We start from the raw sequence: 20107 nt of genomic DNA on the forward strand, positions 1-20107 counted from the left end.
AGATATGCTAAAGACAATGCTACAGATGGAAGTGAAGGATGGTATTTGATAGAAAAAAAATCATGTCAGAGTACAAGACTCATTGGAGAGGCAAATTCATAATCAAACTCATAATATATTCAGTATTTAATTGGTGCTATGTAAATCCTTAAACTTCTACTATGAAGGATAAAGTCAAGATGGTCAAAAATAACTACAGTTATAATTAGTCATTAAGGAACACACATTATGCAGAGATATAAATTAAGAAAAAAACATAAATGTTGTGAAGATCATAATCTTAACATGTGAATCAGATTGTCACTATCAGATTAAAACAGTCTATTGTAACTATAAAACATTTGTCATCCTATAATAACCACAAAGAAATTACAGCAGATACACAAACAGAAAAGAAAAAGCAATCAAATCTTAGCTTCACAGAAAACTACCAGTCCACAAAGGTAAAAAAAAAAAAAAACCCAAAAGAACAAGAAAAAAAAGGGCCTAAAATGAAATAATTGACACAGTGGAAATTACAGTATTAAGTCCTTAGTTACCAATTAAAATCTCCAACTGCTGTGTATAGTGGCTAAATATATATATATTTAAAGATCCAATTATATGCTTCCTAAAGAGAATGAATCATTTCACTTTTAGAATTTTTTTTAAAGAGAGAGTGAGAGAGGAGAGAGAGAGAGAGAGAATTTTTAATATTTATTTTTTAGTTCTCGGCGGACACAACATCTTTGTTGGTATGTGGTGCTGAGGATCAAACCGGGCCGCACTCATGCTGGCCCAGCACGATACTGCTTGAGCCACATCCCCAGCCCCTAATCATTTCACTTTTAAAGACACACATAGGTTGAAAGTGAAGGGATAGAAAATGATATTCCGAGCATTTTATAAACCAAAAGAGAACAAGAGTAACAATAATTACATCAGATAAAATCGGTTTTAGTCATAAAGTGTAAAAAGACAAAAAGTAGGTTATTATAATCGTCCCAGGTATGTGTGGGAGAATTAGATCCAAGAACCTCTAGAGACAATAAAATTTATGGATGATCAGGCCACTTATGTACAATACATAATATTTTTATATAACCTAGGCATCTTCTTCCATAAATTTTATTTTTCTATATTTTTATTGGTGTATAAAACTTGCACATAATGGTAGGATTTGTTGTTACATATTTGCACATGTGCACAATATAACAATAAAATTTGATAATTATTATTCTCTAGTATTTTCCTGTTCCATCCCCTCTGCCCACCTTCTGTGTTCTTTCAGTCTACTGATATCCCTTCAATTTTCATGATATCTCTGCTCACCTTTATTTTCTGTTTTCCTTTCTTGCTGCCACATTTGAGAGAAAAATATATGACCCTTTACTTTCTGAGTTTGAATTATTTTGCTCAACAATGTTCTTAAGTTTTTTCCATTTTCCTGCAAATTACATAATTTAATTTTTTATAGCTAAATAAAACTTCATTGTCTATATGTATATGTGTATACACCACATTTTCTTTATCCATTCATCCATCGATAGATACCTAAGCTGGTTCCATAGTTCAGCTACTGTGAATTGTGTTGCTATAAACATGGATATGCACATATTGCTATAAAATGATGACTTTAATTATTTAGGATAAATACTAAGGAGTGAGTATAGCTGGGTCATATAGTGGTTCCATGCCTAGTCTTCTGAGAAACATCCATATTTATTTCCCTAGTTATTGGTCTTTCAACTACTTTTAACTAATTTCTATATTAATTATAATACCTAGTAAAACAAATAATATTATGTAAACAGTTTTTACACTATATTGCTTGTGGAACAATTACCAGAAAAAAATGCATGTGATTAATCTTCAGGACACATAAAGAACTCAAAAAACTTAACAAATAAACCTTACCTTTATAAATGCCTTATTAAATAATTTTTACCCTGAAAAAAAAAATAAACCTTACAAGTAACCCAATCAATAAATGGGAAAGAAAACAACAACAACAAAAAACAACTGAAGATAACAAAGAAATACATATGGTCAACAAATATATGAAAAAAATGTTCAATTTCTCTAGAAATTAGAGAAATGATTATTAAAACTACACTGAAATTTCACTTCACTCCAGTCAGAATGGCAATTAACAAGAATACAACAATGATAAATGTTGGCAAGGATATAGGGGAAAAGGCACACTTATACATTGCTGGTGGGACTGCAAATTTGTGCAACCACTATGAAAAGCAGTATGGAGACTCCTCAGAAAATCTGGAATAGAACCACCATCTGACCTGGTTATCCCACTCCTCAGTTTATAACTAAAGGACTTAAAATCAGTATACTACAGTGATGCAGCCATGTCAATGTTCATACCATCTCAATTCACAATAGCTAAACTATGGAACCAACCTAGATGCCCTTCAACAGATGAATGGATAAAGAAAATGTGGTACATATACACAATGGAATATTACTTAGCCTTAAAGAAGAATGAAACTATGGCCTTTGTAGGTAAATGCTGGAACTAGAGAATATCAACAAAATGAAATAAACCAATCCCCCAAAACTGAAGGCCAAATGTTTTCTCTGATATGCTGGTGCTAACATACAATAAGGGGGTGAATACAGATTCAGTGGATAAGACAGGGGAATTAAGGAAGGAAGGGAGGGTGGGAATAGAAAAGACAGTACAATGAGTCAGACATAATTGTTATGGTTTGGATGTGAGGTGTCCCCCAAAAGCTTACATGTGGGACAATGCAAGAAGGGTTAGAGGAGAAATTATTGGGTTGTAAGCATCATAACCCAATCAGAGACTTAATCTCCTGCTAGGGATTAACTGAGTGGTAACTGAAGTGGTAGGATATGGCTAAAGGAGGTGAGAATTGGAACATGGCCATGGGGTATATATTTTGTATCTTGAGAGTGGACATTCTCTCTACTTTCTGATCACCATGATGTGAGCTGCTTCTCTCTGCCACACTCTTCTGCCATGATGTTTCCCCTCACCTCCACCCCCAAGGAATGGACTCTGTTGTCTATGGATTGAGACGTCTGAAACTGTGAGCCCTTACATAAACTTTTCCTCCTTTAAAATTGTTATGGTCAGATCCTTTAGTCACAGCAATGAAATAGCTGACTAAAACAAGAACTTTCCTATATTCATATATAAATGTGTGAACAGTGAAACTCCATATCATGTACAACCATAAGGTGGGATCCTAATTAGAACAAGTATACTCCATGTATGTATAATATGTCAAAATACACTCTAGTGTCGTGTATATCTAAAAAGAACAAATGAAAATGTAAATAAAATTTAAAAAATTTTGCCTACTGGAAATTTAGAAAATGCATGTATATGTTCAGTACACATGCAATTATTTCCAAGTATTTATAATTCATCATTGGTTAAATCCACAAATATTTAGGCCATCCATATATACTAATAAAGGTGTCTATTCATGAAGAGGATGTAAGAATTTTAAATACATATATGTATGTATATATACATATATATGCATATATAATATTTAGGCACACCTAACACTGTAGCACCCAAATATATAAAGCAAATATTATTAGAACTAGACAGAGAGGTAAATTGCAATACAAGAATACTAGAAGATTTCCATACCCTGCTTTCAGAAATAGATAGATAATTCAGAGAGAAAGTTGACAAAGAAACATCAGATTTAAATTATACTCTAGACCAAATGGACATAACAGACATTTATAGAACACTACATCTAACAGCTGCACACATTCCTCTAAACCACACATGGAATATTCTCCAAGATAAGTCATATGATGGGACACAAAGAAATTCCTACCAATTTAAGAGAGAGATCATTATCAACTATCTTACCTGATTACAATGATATAAAACTAGCTTTCAATAATGAGGAAAACTGTAAAACTTTATAAACACATGAAAATTAAACAATGTGCACCTGATTAACTGATAGCTACTTGAAGCAGTCAGAAATATTGTGGAGGCAGTACTATTCAGCCTTAAAAAGATGGAAATTTGGGGCTGGGGATGTGGCTCAAGCTGTAGCGCGCTCCCCTGTCATGCGTGCGGCCCGGGTTTGATCCTCAGCACCACATACAAACAAGATGTTGTGTCCGCCGAAAACTAAAAAATAAATATTGAAAAAATTCTCTCTCTCTTTAAAAAAAAAAGATGGAAATTCTGCTGTTTGTGATGACATATGAAGCTAGAAAACATTATGTTAAATAATCCAGACAAGAAAGACAAAAGTCAGAATCATTCCACTGTTTTTCCCCATCCCATTCCTGCTCTCTTCCATTCATTTCCCTTTGACTACTGATATTTCTTAAATTGTTTTTTTTAACCCCTCCTCTTACTTTGGATTAACTTCCAACTTCTGCATATCAGGGAAAGCATTAGACCTTTGACTTTTGGGGACTATCTTATTTCAATTAGCATGATAGTTTCCAGTTCTATACATTTACATAATTTTACAGTGATATCAAAATGAATCACATTGTTATGTATAGCTAAAAAGAACCAGTTAAAAAAAGACATGGCTGCCTGATCTCAACAATAAAAATTTGATTTCTTTGAAGTAGAGAGTAGAATGGTTGTTACCAGAGTTTGGAGGTGCTAGGGAGAATGTGTGGGGGGAGATATTTGCTCAAGAATGCATAATTATGATTACATAGGAGAATTAAAGTTAAGAGAACTGTGGCAAGCATGGTGGTGCCTACCAGTTATCTCACAACTCACAAGTCTGAAGCAGGAGGATCACAAGTTTGAGGCCTGTCATAGAGGACTTAGTGAGTCCCTTAGAAACTCAATGACCCTGACCCTGTGTCAAAATGAAATAAAAAAAAAAAAGTTCTTGGGCTGGGGTTGTGGCTTAGTGGTAGAGCACTTGCCTGGCATGTGTGAGGCCCTGGGTTCAATCCTCAGCACTGGATATAAATTAATTAATTAATTAAACAAAAGATCCATTAGAAAAAGTTCTAGAAGTATAGCTCAGTGACAGAGCACTTCTGGTATCAATCTACACACAAATAATGAAGGAGTGTGAAAGAGAAGAGAGATCTGTTTTGCAGCAAGGTGACTATATTTAATGATAGTATAGTGTATATTGTATTCTTGACAAATTCAAAGATATTCAAACATATGTTGGGTATTCTCACCACAAAAATAATAACTATGTGAGGTGATTAATTTTTTAACTTGAAAAATATAGCCATTCCACAATGCATACATACTTCAAACATCCTAGTGCAGCACTGGGACTGTAACGCAGGGGTAGGGAACTTGCCTAATATGCAGGAGGGCATGGGTTTGATCCTCAGCAACACAAAGAAAAAATAGCTGAAAAACAAATACATAAAATACTATCCATTTAAAAACTGAAAATAAAAAAAATCTAAGAAATTCTGGAAAATAGAGGAATACAAAGGAGGAATGAAAGAACCAGAACAACAAATAGAAAATAATAAGCAAGGGAGATATTAATCCAAGTATAAACATTATCACTGTGAATATCAAGGGTTTAAAAGTACTAATCAACTAATCAAAGGAGAGAGATTGTCAGTTTACATCAACTAAGAAGATCCAACTACATGTTGTCTAGAAGAAACTCACTTTAAATTGAAGATGGTGTTATGGTTTAGATGTAATGTCCCCTAAAAGCTCATGTGTGAGACAATGCAAGAAGGTTTGGGGGAGAAATGATTGGGTTATAGTCTTAGCCTAATCAGTGAGTTAATCCCTGAGGTGATTAACTGAAGTGGTAGGGTGCTGCTGGAGGATATAGGGATTGGGGTATGGCTTTGGGGTATATATTCGTATCTGGTGAGTGGAGTATTTCTCTCTGTTTCCTGATGCCATGTGAGCTTCTTCCCTCTGCCACCCTCTTCCACCATGATGTTCAGCCTCACTTCAAGCCCTAAGGAATGGAGCCTTCTGTCTACCTCTGAAACTGTGAGTTCTCAAATAAACTTTTCCTCCTCTATAGTTGTTCTGGTCAGATCCTTTAGACACATGAGTGAAAACGCTGACCAAAACAGATGGATATAAATTAAAAGTAAATGAACATAACCGAATATAAAATAATAAAAACGCAAGAGGACCTATACTAATTTCAAAAAGAGCAGAGTTTAAGGTAAGAAATGTTATCCAGAATAAAGGCATTATATAATGATAAGTTGATCAGTTTCTAAGAATATATTACAATCTCAACATGCAGGTGTCTAAAAACAATAGGTCAAATAAAGAGAAAAGAGCTGATGTGGCTGTGTCAATGTAATATGCCGATTTTAAATTATTTGGATATACACCAAGGACATATAATTTTCTCATATACATATAAGAAAACATCACAGTGAATCCAACAATCATGTACATCTACAAGAATGGAATCCTAACTAAAATAAGATATAGTCCATGCTTCATAATGATATCAAAATGGATTCTACTGTCATATATAACTAAATAGAACCAATAAATAAATAAATAAGAATATAACTAAGAACACTCTTAATGAGGAGTACATGATCTACATGAACTTTTAAAACTTTTGTAACAAAATAAAATGACAAAAGTATGTCTTAATTATTTTTCTTTAAATGATGTAAATACGTGCATTTTTCATAAATTGGTTTTAAGGTTACAAAAGAGAATTGCCAGGAGAGATAGATGAATTTGTCATATTTGCAAGACACTATGCACCAAGGAAGGACATTAAGGCCCAAGTGTTGTGAAACAATGACTTAGCTATACTCTTGTCTCAGCTTAGTGCTTCCAGAGAGTTTGCAGGATGTGATGTGATGAGGATCTTGGCAGCCCTTCTGTGTTGAAAAGATGGAGAAGAAAACATTTGATTCCTGACTTTCTGAATCTGGCTTATTTTACTTAGTATGTTCTCTAGTTTCATCCATTTGCCCACAAATGACATAATTTCATTCTTCTTCAAGGTTGAGTAAAACTCCATTGTATATGTATATCACATTTTCTTTATCCAAACTATAGGAAATAATCTAGTAAAAAGTAAAGAGATTTCACAAAATAAAAGGGAGACCAATAGAATAGAGAAAGAGGATCAAGTGGAAAGAAAGAGGGGAGGGAATGGGAAAGGACTGGGAAATAAAATCTACAAATTTCTGCTGTGTACATGTTTAACTATGCCACAATGAATCTTATATACTCATATATACAAAAATTATAATTACTAATTACAATAACAGATACATTGCTGGTGGGACTGCAAATTAGTACAAACACTATGGAAAGCAGTATGAAGATTCCTCAGAAAACTTGAAATGGAACCACCATTTGACCCAGCTATCCCACTCCTTGGTTTATACCTGAAGGACTTAATATCAGCACAGTACAATAATGCAGCTCAATTCACAATAGCAAAACTATGGAACCAAGCTAGGTGTCCTTTCATAGGTGAATAGATAAAGAAAATGTGACATATTACTGTAATATTACTCTGCTTTAAAGAAGAATAAAACTATGGCTTTTTCCAGTAAATAGATGGAGCTGGAGAATATCAATGCAAAGCAAAATAAGCCAATCCCAGAAAACCAAAAGCTAAATGTTTTCTCTAATATGAGGATGCTGATTCACAATAAGTGGGGAGGAACACTAGAGAAGAATAGTTTTACCTTAGATTATGTAGAGGGAGGTGAAGGGAGGGAAGAGGAGGGATGTGGGGATAGGAAGGACAGTAGAACATTATTACTGTATATATATATGACTACAAGACCAATATGATTCTATAACATGTACACTCAGAAAAGAATTTATACCCCATCTATGTATGATGTATCAAAGTGCATAAATGCATTCTACTGTAATGTATAACTAATTAAATATACAAAATAGAAAAAAATAATAACAGAAGGCAGATTAGTAGAGTTAGTAGATCAGGTGAAGAGAGGAAGAAAGGAAAGGGACAGTAAAGGGGAAAGACATTTATCCAAATATGTTATGTGCACATATAAATGTGGCATAATGAATCCCACTATTTTGCATAATTAGAATGCACTGATAAAAAAATAAAAAAGAAAAGATGGAGCAGACAGTCTGGACTGCAAGGTGATCCAAAGGCACCAAGTCATTCTCTATGTCCAATCTTAGAAAGGGGAAAAAGTAATCATGTCAGCTTCAATGCAGAAAAGGTTGATATGTGCCATCATTTCTCCACTGTGACATGGGTCTCATAAATAAATAAAAGAGCAGTCCAGAATAAAAAAGGCCTTGATGGAGTCCTCCTTAAGCAGGCACTCTTGTGTTGTCTCACACATGCGTTCTTTGGACATGCCATGGATTGCATTACCCTTCACAGATACCAGAAGCAACAGAATATGAATCATGATGTTTTCAGGTAAGCTGGATTTTTTTTAAATTTCATAAACATCGTGTTGTAGGCCAGTTCTTACTTTTACAGACCTGGGAGTGAAAACTGAGACATCATCATATTTTTGGCAGATAAAGACAGAGAGTGATTCAGAATGTTTACACTGATAGAGAAATTCTGTTAGAAAAGAACAAAAGAACAACATAATAACAACATGTGCCCAGCCCTCCATAGATCCATATGCCCAACCCTCCATGCAGTGATTTAAGAGGTGGGAACAGGTGAATAAGAACTCTACACATGTACTGGATAAACAAAAAACCCACAGCAGGGAGGACTTCCCACTCACCCCATACAGCTCCCTGTGCATAGTCACAGCTGTCTGATGGATAGCATCAGGGCTATGTCCAGGACCCATATCTACAAAGACTGCACAGCCCCGGGGCTGCACCTTGCAGTCCATGGGCATCCACAGAGTCCATAATCACAGACTATACCATATCATTCTATTCTCCATTCCTTATTCATTCATAGTTTCAATACAAAAACTATTCCCTACAGCCTGGAGACCTGGAGTGAAAGATAGCTGCCGACTTTGAACATATTTCTCACTTCTGAGATCAAGATAGAAGATTTCTAGGGCTGTTATTATAAGCGATTTTGATTCACAAACATTTTTCACCCCTCAAAAATAACATTTACTCCTTGAGAAAGAACAGCCTCATTTAAATTTTAAATCATTTTTAAAAATTTATCAGTTATTTTTAGTTATACATGATAGTAGAATCAATTTTGATGTAATTATACAAACATAGAATATATCTTATAATTATGACCTCAGTCTTGAGGATGTACACAATGGTGAGATCATATGGCATATTCATATATTTACATGGGGAAGTTATGTCAGATTCATTCCACTATCTTTCCTTTTCCTATACCCCCATATGGGAGAATCTATCTATTCATATTATTTTAACTAGAGTCACTATAAAAGGTAAAGGATTGTCAAATTTCCTTTTCTTCTTCATTTCAATGCATATGTTATAAAGCATCATGATATGTGCTCTGAATTGTTCTTCAATAAGCTCTTTAGAAAAGGGCAGAGTGGCAGGACATATGTGAGGAAGAAATATATTTGTACAAGGAATGCTCTTTTTCAAAATGTCTACTGATGATACACTAGATTTAAGTGGTCAGTATTAGTAGATAACAGGCGTAGACATAGAATTGTACTAATATGATTTCAGAGACACGGAAGACACAGTGCTGAGCACCCAGTTCCCATGATAGCATGGAAGATATTGTGTCCCATAATTCACAGAGCCTGGAGTGGCTACAATAATTCTGAGAAACATGCCATTGCAGACTTCCCAAATTCAGATCACATAGGAGGGGAAAACAAACTACCTTGTCCCTAACCTATATATATATATATATATATATTGTATCTAGTATATAGTATACAACATATACTATTAGTACATACTATATGAATAGAAACCTGACTCATAAGAAGATCAGAATTTTCTGTTTATTTAATTGAGGGTTTCTTCAGCCTCAAATTCAAAGTAAAAATACAGCCAGTATACTGACTCTTATATTATGTGAGTTGTTGTTTCACTCCATATAGTTTTGAGAAAACATCAAATCCCATTCCAATTTTAATGCACCCAAAATTGGCAATAGTAGTGATGGGACAGAGCAAAACATTTTAAGTACAATAATGTATCTATTTCTGCAGTAATTAATCATCAGGTGATTTGTATGATCACCATTCGACTTATTAGAATTGAGGGTTGAGGGTGAGCTCAGTGGTAGAGAAATTACCCAGCATATGCAAGGCTTTAGTTTGGATTCCTGGCACTGTAAAACCAACCAATCAACCAACCAACCATCAAAACAAAACAAAAGCAAGCCAAAAAAGAACCTGAGGAGTCTAGAAAAATTAATGGAAAAGAGAAAAAAGTATCTATACAAAAGTCATGGATTAAACTTGAATTTGGAACACAGTTTACAAGAAGCATAGCTCATGTTTCTAAAGTAATGGCAGAAATTGTTAAGATACAGGTTTTTCTGCTATTTCTAGTTTGCTCTTGAGTGGTAATACATGCTAGTCCTTCCCCCAGAATTCTGGTGGAGGTTCATGTTTACACTGTGTCTTTCACAGAATACTTCTTATTCTGATGGGCAGGCTAATGTCTAAGCATGTGACTTTCAACGAGTGCACTTCTCACAAGAAACTTGGTTATTATGACAGACACAATTGTGGCTCTTGTCTGAGCTACCTCCAGTTCATCCCTACCAACACAGCCACTCTCTAGGAGAGCTCTTAATGAAGAAGAATTTAGTTTCTGGGGTTTGCATCAAGTAAGACACTGAGGAGGCAACTTGATGAAACAGATTAAATAACAAGCAACATCGTATTTTCAGATTACAGAGAAAACAGGGTAGCATGCTTCACAGGCAAAGGGGAAGTGGGAGCCTTCTAGAAATGGCATGCACTCAACCAGTGGGTGAAGATTAAAAAGAAAGCGAGAAGAATAGGTTAGAGCCTTATTGGGGCCCAGGATGTTACCCTTGAAGGTTCCGCCTGGGGATTTCACACTGTTTAGCTTAGAGGAAACAAATGTGAATTCCATGGAGTCATACTATGGCTGAGAAGTTGTCGCTGTTATCCATATATACAGTCCACCTAGGGTATTTGGGTTACTGGGTCAATTAAGAAGAAAGTTGTATCTAGATGTCTCTGTTTTTTGTTTTGCTTTTTTTGTTTTATTGCCACCGTAACCAAAAGACCTAATAAGAACAATTTTAGAGGAGCAAGAGTTTGTTTTGGGGCTCACAGTTTCAGAGGTCTTAGTCCATACACAGTGACTCTATTCCTTCAGGTCTGAGGTGAGGCAGAACATCAGGCAGAAGAGTGTGCCAGAGGAAAGCAGCTGGAAACATGGCACAAGGAATCAGAAAGCACTTAGGTGAACTGGGACAAATACACTCCCCCAAAGACACATCCCCATCCACTCACCTCCTCTAGCCATACCTTATCTGTCTATAGTTACCACTTAGTTAATCTCTATCAGAGGATTAATATGCTGATCATGTTAAGTTTCTTATAACCCAATCATTTTATATCTTATAACCAATCTTTATGCATGGTTCAAAAGAATTCATGATGGAATCTGCAAAATAAAAATAATTAAATTATCATAGGTGTTTTTCAAAGAGTAAAGTTGTCTTCTGAAAATTTGAAGGAAAATTTGTACCAAGGAGTGTAAAAATATAAACTATGTAAGAATATAAACTATGTTCCCCATTATTGAAATTTCTCATTCTTTGAATAATAGGATTCTTCTAAAACTTTATTGAAGGGATCATGCACACAAACTGATATGTATACAAATGTTTGAAAATTCGATGAGACAGATACCTAGCTGTTAAGAAGTGGCTACTGACACTTAATGTGGCAACTAAGTAATGAGGAGTATGATGAGGGATAGGAAAAGGGGCAATTCCTGGACCTTGATGGAGTCCTCCTTAAGCAGGCACTCTTGTGTTTGGAACAGTGGATCATAAGGGAAGGGGCCTTGTTATTCTCTCTCTACACATTAATTCTGTTCTAGAGTGCAAGGGGTTTTGTTTTTATAGTTGATGTTGTAGGACTGAGTTTTAAAGGGTCTTTTTGTTACTAAATTATTACTTAGGTTTTCAATTTTGTAATAATTTTAGATTTAGATAATGTTATAAAAATAGGATGGAGTTTCTTTCATCTTCTTGTAATATTAACAGCTTCCATAGAATCTTTATAATAAATGAGAAATCAATAATGGTTACAAAACTATTGAAAATATTTTTTTCATATGCGTGCTAATCAGGTTTTAGTTACTGTGACAAAATACCTAGGAGAAATGATTTATTTTGCTCATGGTTTATAGGTTTCAGTTTATTGTTGGCTGACTCCATTGCTGTGGACCTCTGATGAGGCAAAACATCATAGCAGAAAGGGCATGGGAGACCAGAACTGGTCACTTCATGGTGGCTGGAAAGCAGAGATTGAAAGAGCCTGTGGACAAGAAATACCCTTGTAGGTCATGAACCCAGTGACCTACTTCCTCTACCTATGCCCCACCTTCTACAGTTTCCATAATCTCACAATAATGTCATTAATCCATGGATGAAGACGTATCTCTCATTATCCTATTGCTTCCTAAAATCCCCACCTCTGATCATTGCTACATTGGGAGCCAGTTCTTCAACTCACTGAGCATTTGGAGAACATTTCAAATTCACACCATAACAGTATTTTATCTGGCGTTCTGCTAATGTAATTTTTAGGTTCTAGGATCTAATCCAAGATACTGTGTTGCATTTAGTTTTTAGATACATTACCTATACATTGTTGTACAAAAAATTACCACATAAATTAATGGGTTAAGAAAGAAACATACTCTATAACAATTTTTATGAGACAAGGATCAAGATGCAGATAATAGTTAATGCTGACCCAAATATAAGACTTAAACCACAAAACCTGTAGAAGAGAACATAGAAATGAATTTCCATGACCTTATGTTAAATAAATGTTTTGTGACACCAACCAAACAACTAACGAGGGAAATAGATAAACTGAAATTTATTTGATCAGAACTTAAAACTCTTATGATTCCAAATACAGTATCAAAAAGTAAAAATATAGCCCAAATAACAAGACGTCACCCAATGATGCCCACCTTTTGGTATGCACACTGTGTATTCTGTCTCCTTCCCAAGAGTGTGGTGAAACTGGAGATGGATTTTAAAATAATAGGCTATTTAAAGGGTAAGGAATATCACTTGGGTGGTTATGGTACATAAGATTGAGATTCTCTTGCTATAAACTCTCCCCTCTGATGGCTTTGATGAGGCTTTATGCCATGTGGGAAATGTCTACAAGTCAAAGAACTGAATCCAGCCTCTGGTCAATAATCAGCAAGGAACAGAGGCCCTTGGTCCTATAGCCTACTTACAGTTTTCCATATTAAATTTAGAAATAATACAAGTTGTTTCAAATAACACTATATTGTTCCAGATATAATGTACTTTATTATAACAAAATAATCCTAATTCCTCACTCTCATAGCTTATATCATTGATATCTTTCTTTAACATATTATCTTTAATATATTGTTTCACACCAAACAACAATAATTTAGAGGAAGAAAAATTTATTTGGGGCTCACGGTTCAGAGATGGCCAACACCACTGTTCTGCGCCCAAGGTGAGGAAGTACATCATGGGGGAAGGACCCACCAGAGGAAAACTGTACAGCTCAGCAGGCTTGGAAAGGAGAGATAGAGAGAGAGAGAGAGGGAGAGAGAGAGAGAGAGAAAGAGAGAGAGAGAGAGAGAGAGAGAGAGAGAGAGAGAGAGAGTCAGTTGGGGGAAGAGTCACAGGGAAGGTGCACCATTGCAGGGTACACCCCCAGTGACCCACCTCCTCCAGTCAAGCCCCACCCCCCTACAGTTACCACTCAATAAATCTGTTTGAAGTAAGATGGACTGACTATATTACTGCTCTCATAACCTAATCATTTTACCTCTGAATATTCCTGCACTAACAGGAGCTTTGGGAGTTAATTCATGTCTAAATCATAACATTTGTATACATGCCCCTATGTATGGATATATCAGGGATAAGGAATTACATCACATAAGTTTAAAGGAGTCAACCAACTCTCCATGACAGTATAATAATCCTTGTCATGCATACACCCAACAGCAGTAGATCAGAATCCTTGAAGTAGAAACACATATAAGCGCAAAAAGAAATAGATGAATCCATTACAATAGCAGGAGACTTCAACATCTATCTATTAGTGATGGACAGATCTAGCATGCAGAAAATAAGGACAGAGTTGAGAGCAATAATACATGAATCTCCTAAGAAAACTTGAGATATTAACATTTTAAGTAAATGAATACAAAAATGTATCTGGTCAAGGTTTGTAGAATATGAAGAAAGCAGAGCTTAGGGGTCTTAGGTACCTCAATAGCTGGTACCACATCAAAACAAAACAAAACAAAAAAATAAAGCACCAAATGCATGTTTTAAGAAAGAAAAATATTTACAACATGCCAAATTAAACCTTTCCTTAAGAGAAACCCAGAATCCCTGATGGTAACATTAACTTCCAAAAATTTAAAGATGCTCTTTATTTGACTTGGCATCCACAAAGTATCAATACTCTGGTTACTGCCTACATCACATAAATTTTTAACAAATACTACCCCGTCAAGAGGAGTTTAGACAGATCTAAATTATTTAGATTAATTTCATAGCACTTGCATGTTTTTGAATCTCAAAGATGTACCTGTAGGAATCCTCTTTCACTAGAGAGTGCTCATCTTAACACTGGCAAGGTTGCACTAATACGTTCACATAGCAGGCTCTAAGCAAGTACTCATCTGCTTACTGGATCCATGTTCAGCCTGTGTTGAGGAATACCATCTTCACAAACCAGAACACATAGCATCTATTCACATACAGACTGTGAGAAGAGTGTCAAAGGTTCAGCCTAAAACAATGTACATGAACTTATCAACTTAATAATAGAAATGTAAATCAATTATTGATAAAGTCAATGCAAAGTGTCATCTAAAGAGACACAAGAAGATAAACTTTTTTGAAATAATTCACAAGTTAATAAAGAAAATAAAAGTGTTCAATTCCCTATTGAAAACACAAGAGAACAAAAATATGTGCTTCCTGGAGACATATATACACATTTCTGAGTGGCATTTTTATACCACTACAAACAATTTTAATATTCACTCATCAAAGAGTAAGAAAATAATACATACCTATACTATGGGACATCTGTAAAAGAAAATGTCATGCATACTTACAAAAAATGAGAAAGTGGCAATCCAGGACTCTAGCCAAAGCTTATAGTTCTTGCCTAAGGAGAAAAGCAAAAAATATGATGAAGTGTATATGTACAGTAACTAAGTGGTATGCCTCTGTATTCAGGGAGTCTCAGTGTTATGTCCACATTAATACTGTTCTTATAAATATTTCATAATTTAAAAATATCTAGCTGCATAATGAAACCATCTACAGATATTCTTATGCATGAGACCTTGAACACATTTTCCTTGTTTTTCTTAAAAAAAATCATTGTCCCGGGCTGGGGATGTGGCTCAAGTGGTAGCACGCCTGCCTAGCATGCATGAGGCACTGGGTTCAATTCTCAGCATCACATAAAAACAAAATAAAGATATTGTGTCCACCTAAGCAAAAATTTAAAAAATAAATATTAAAAAATCATCATCCCTCTCATTTTCAACCAAAGATATTTAGAAGAAGTTTCATAACAACTAAAATAGATAATGTATAACATCTATCTCCCCAAGTAAACTGATATTCCCATTTAATTAAGCAATGACAGAAATTTGAAAAGATGAAAATCGTTTAAAGAAATGTTGGAAAAATGCATTTTTAAACACAAATAAAAGCAATAACTTGCAACACAAAAATGCAAAATTTGGTTGTAGACAATATTTATGTGACCAAACATGAAAATATATGTGCAAGTGTAAACATATGCTGTCAGCATACAAAACAAAGATGAACATGACAAGGCAAGGCCTGAAACAGTAATGTGCTGTTGTTCAGCAAGCAGAATAATTTTTTAAATGCCATTCTTTTTACAAATAATCTGAATTCCATATTTAATCCCAGAGAGAGGGTAGGGACAGCTGCACTTTTCTATGCAGACCCCACAGAAACACTTAGCTCAGCTGTCTTTGTGGGCATGGTCTGGAGAGGACCCACTGGATTCTCTGGACTTGAGCTGGAGAGCATGAAGGTATCTGTACAGGCTCCTGACCTTCTAGTTTTCGACTGGGCACTATTAATGTTTCTAAAACTCCAAAAAAAAATTAAGGGAAGAAAAAAAGAGTAGGTGAGGCATCAACAAAATTACTGAAAAAAAAGAAAAAAGGAGAAAGTATGTTGCCTAAGATAAACAAGAACATTAGGAAAGTGCCAATAGTGATATTCAAAAGTTCTAAGCCCTTCTCTTCACTCAAGGTACAGCTCAGAATACTGGTGTAGATGCAAATCATGCGTTGTTCTACTCTTTCTTTATTATAGAATAACACTGTGATTAAGGGAAAATTTGTGATGTAAGTAAGAGAGAAATAAACTAAAGGAAAAGATAAAATAATACAATATTAAAACTTATCTTGTGAATGTAACTTTATGACCATGGGATATACTAAGATGTCTTAAAGTAGATCTGGAAAGTAGGTTCCAAATAAGAATAAGATAGTATAACACAGCTGACATGAGAAAAAGATCTGGAGACAGATGACTCAGGTTTAAAATCATCCTATTCCTTTTTTGCACAGCTTGAGGTCAAATTCAGACCCAGATCAAAGAAGCAGGAATAGTATCTGCCTCTTGAGATGTGAAAACTGAATAAAGCACTGAAACATGTTAGCTTGTAGACTATTACTAGTTAGTAATAACCACTAACTGCTGTTTTTATGTATCATTCGCATGGATCGTAGGATGCTTCTTTATTTTACATAACAATGAAGCAATACTACTGACAAACTATGGCACAAATATTTTCTATCACTTATATTTTTAGCTAGTTATTAATGAAAAAATATTTCAACATATATGAAAAGTTGTCTCATATCATTGCATGAGAAGACAGTGGAATGAATCTGACATAACTTTCCCATGTACATATATAAATACACCATAATGAATCTCACCACAGTGTATGTCCACAAAAATGGGGTCCTAATTAGAACAAAATATATTCCATGCTTGTATAATTATACTAAAATAGAATGGACTGACATGTATAACTACAAAGAACCAATAAAGAAAGAGAGAAGAAAAGTAGAAACAAAGTGTGGGGACAAGTGCATGGACTGCTGCATACATGGCATATGTTAAGGGTACCTGAGTGGCAGGCCACTCCCCTCATGCTAGGCGTGTGAGCACAAACTGCTTACCCCATAAGCACAGCCCTGAGCATGAGGCCATGTGTTGGAGTACCGGAGCTTGCTCCACAGCTTACTCCTTGATTGGTCACTGCAAGGAGATTTAGCAAGAAATTGTATTGGTGGCTGCCTACAATCTGCCTAGCTACTGCCCAAGTATATATACATGGTAACTATGCAATAAAATCAGACCTGCTTCCTGCTTGGTCTCAAGAGGTCTTGATTAGGGATTCCCACAACCACACTCTCCTCTACCCTGTTCCATGGACCTCCTTGATGGACAAGAGAGCACATGCAGCAAAGTACATTTTAAAAAGTATTCTAGGGGGCTGGGGATGTGGCTCAAGTGGTAGCACGCTCGCCTGGCATGCGTGCGGCCCGGGTTCGATCCTCACCACCACATACCAACAAAGATGTTGTGTCCGCCGAGAACTAAAAAAAAATAAATATTAAAAAAAATTCTCTCTCTCTCTCCTCTCTCACTCTCTCTTTAAAAAAAATAAAATAAAAAGTATTCTAAACTTTCTTCCATTCAGAGAAAACTCTCTTGAACCATTTTCATCAAATCTTATACAAGATTTCTCCCCATCATCATCCTCTGTGCTAACATGAGTATCTGGTAGAATAGCATTTCTTAAGAAAGTCCCACACTATTCCTCATGAGATCATCTTTCCAAGCCACTAACAGCCTCTCTTCTAGTGTTGATGTCAGTGTACCATTATTAGGTATCAATAGATAGTTTTTAGACCAACTTTATGTGTGTACATATGGTCAATAGTGTTTTTACACTATCAATTTTAAGATGCATTTCTGTTTTAAAGATATATAAGACTATCAAATTATTATTAATGGAATAGTCTTTTTTTCTATGTGACTGCCCCATTTCACAAATAAAATCACGGTGGCTCATCTGCTGTGTTTTTGGTCTATTATTAAGGAAATCTGTTTAAATATTGTATTATATAAGCTGACCAACTCCACTTATTCTATACCTAGCTATTAGAGAAATTTGTGGAATATTATAATTACTATTTATATGCTATAGTGAACTCCCATAATTATATGTTGTGTTCCTGTCCATTTGAATATTGGTGTAACTTACTTATACCCAAAGCAAGGCATAGTCAACTGTGATACAATTTCCAGTTCTCTGCCTTCTCCCAGCTCCTCATTTTGGTCTATTCAGATATCTACCTTATACAACCACTCCCTAGTGACAAAATCCCTCTAGGACAGTTAGAGAAAGCACTTGATTTGCCCCACTGACCCACCCTTCTCCTGTAAACTGTACAGATACAGGCAGTTACTGCAGTCACAGTGTGAACTGCTGGAAGCCTTATTACTTGTAGAAATTAGAATTCCCCAAAGGAAGCCTGTTGGGTAGTACCCTGAACCCCAATAAGGCTTTGGTTCTCAGATATCCCTCCTCCCTCCCCATCCCCCTGCACCAGCTACTTTTCTCTATACCTTTGGACCTGTAGGGTATACTGCACTCTTCTCTCTGGGACCTCTAAGTGATACAATGCTGCTGTTATTTCATGTGTTTTATTGAATTGCCTTCTGTGTCTCACTTGACAATATCCCTGAACACACCTGTCACTGTGTTCTGTTAGAGAGTGGATATGTTGGTTTGAATAAATGAACAGATACAAGTCAAATAAGAGTCACAAGGGAGTTTAAACTAAAAATTTAGTTTAAACTAAAAATTTAGTTTAAACTGCAAGAGGAACAATTTCTTACTGGTCATATGTTGAAGGCATGAAGCTAGCCACCAGGATAAAGAAGTATCTCATGAAAGGTACATAAAGATATCCACCATCAAATTTCTTAAAGTCTTGTCAAATAAGAACTTGAGTTTAGGGCTGGGGTTGTGGCTCAGCATTAGAGTGCTCACCTAGCATGTGTGAGGCACTGGGTTCAATCCTCAGCACCACATAAATAAAAGGTACTGTGTCCACTAAAACAAACAAACAAACAAAAAAAAAACCTAAAAATATATATATATATTTAAAATTATAGCTTAAAAATAGCTTGAGTTTATTCAAAGACAAATCCCAAGACCAATTACAAATAAATAATACAAGGAGAAATAATTTTATAAGCTATGGTTTAAAACTCCATTGAGAAATAAGATAGAAATGGCCAAGTGCTCTTTCAAAGTGTGCACCAGAATGGAGGCTTTCTAAACACTTAGAAAAAAATTATAATGAGAATTTCTGCTCTACTATTGTAAATATAAGCAATACTCCCTTGGAGCTGCATTCCAAATTTAGGCATCTAATTTTTTTTCTTCCCCCTTTCATCTTTCCAGTCAAATGGATGTTGCTCCTATATAATACATCCACTTCTGCATTGGCTGATCACTTAATGATCAGCCAATGCAGAATTGGATGTTTATGGTTTCATAAAATGTGTTGTTATGCCCACTTGCTACTGTGGACTTTGGACACTTATAAATTGGTTTTGTGTTTTGTTTTGTTTTGTTTTGGGTACTGGGGATTAAAACCAGGAGTGCTTAGCCATTGAGCTGTATCACCAGAACTTTTTATTTTGAGGTAGGATCCTGCTAAATTGCTGAGGCTGGCCTCACTAAGTTTCTGAAGCTGTCCTTCAACTTGCAATTCTCCTGCCTTAGCCTCCCAAGTCGCTGGGATTACAGGTGTGTGCCACCATACCTGGCGGGCACTTATAAATTAGATGGACTTTTGTATGTTCATTAATGAGCATTTTGAATGAGGAAGAAATTCAATTCATGATTTAAGATTTTGACC

The sequence above is a fragment of the Urocitellus parryii genome, chromosome 6 (assembly GCF_045843805.1).
Source record: "Urocitellus parryii isolate mUroPar1 chromosome 6, mUroPar1.hap1, whole genome shotgun sequence".
NCBI lineage: Eukaryota > Metazoa > Chordata > Mammalia > Rodentia > Sciuridae > Urocitellus > Urocitellus parryii.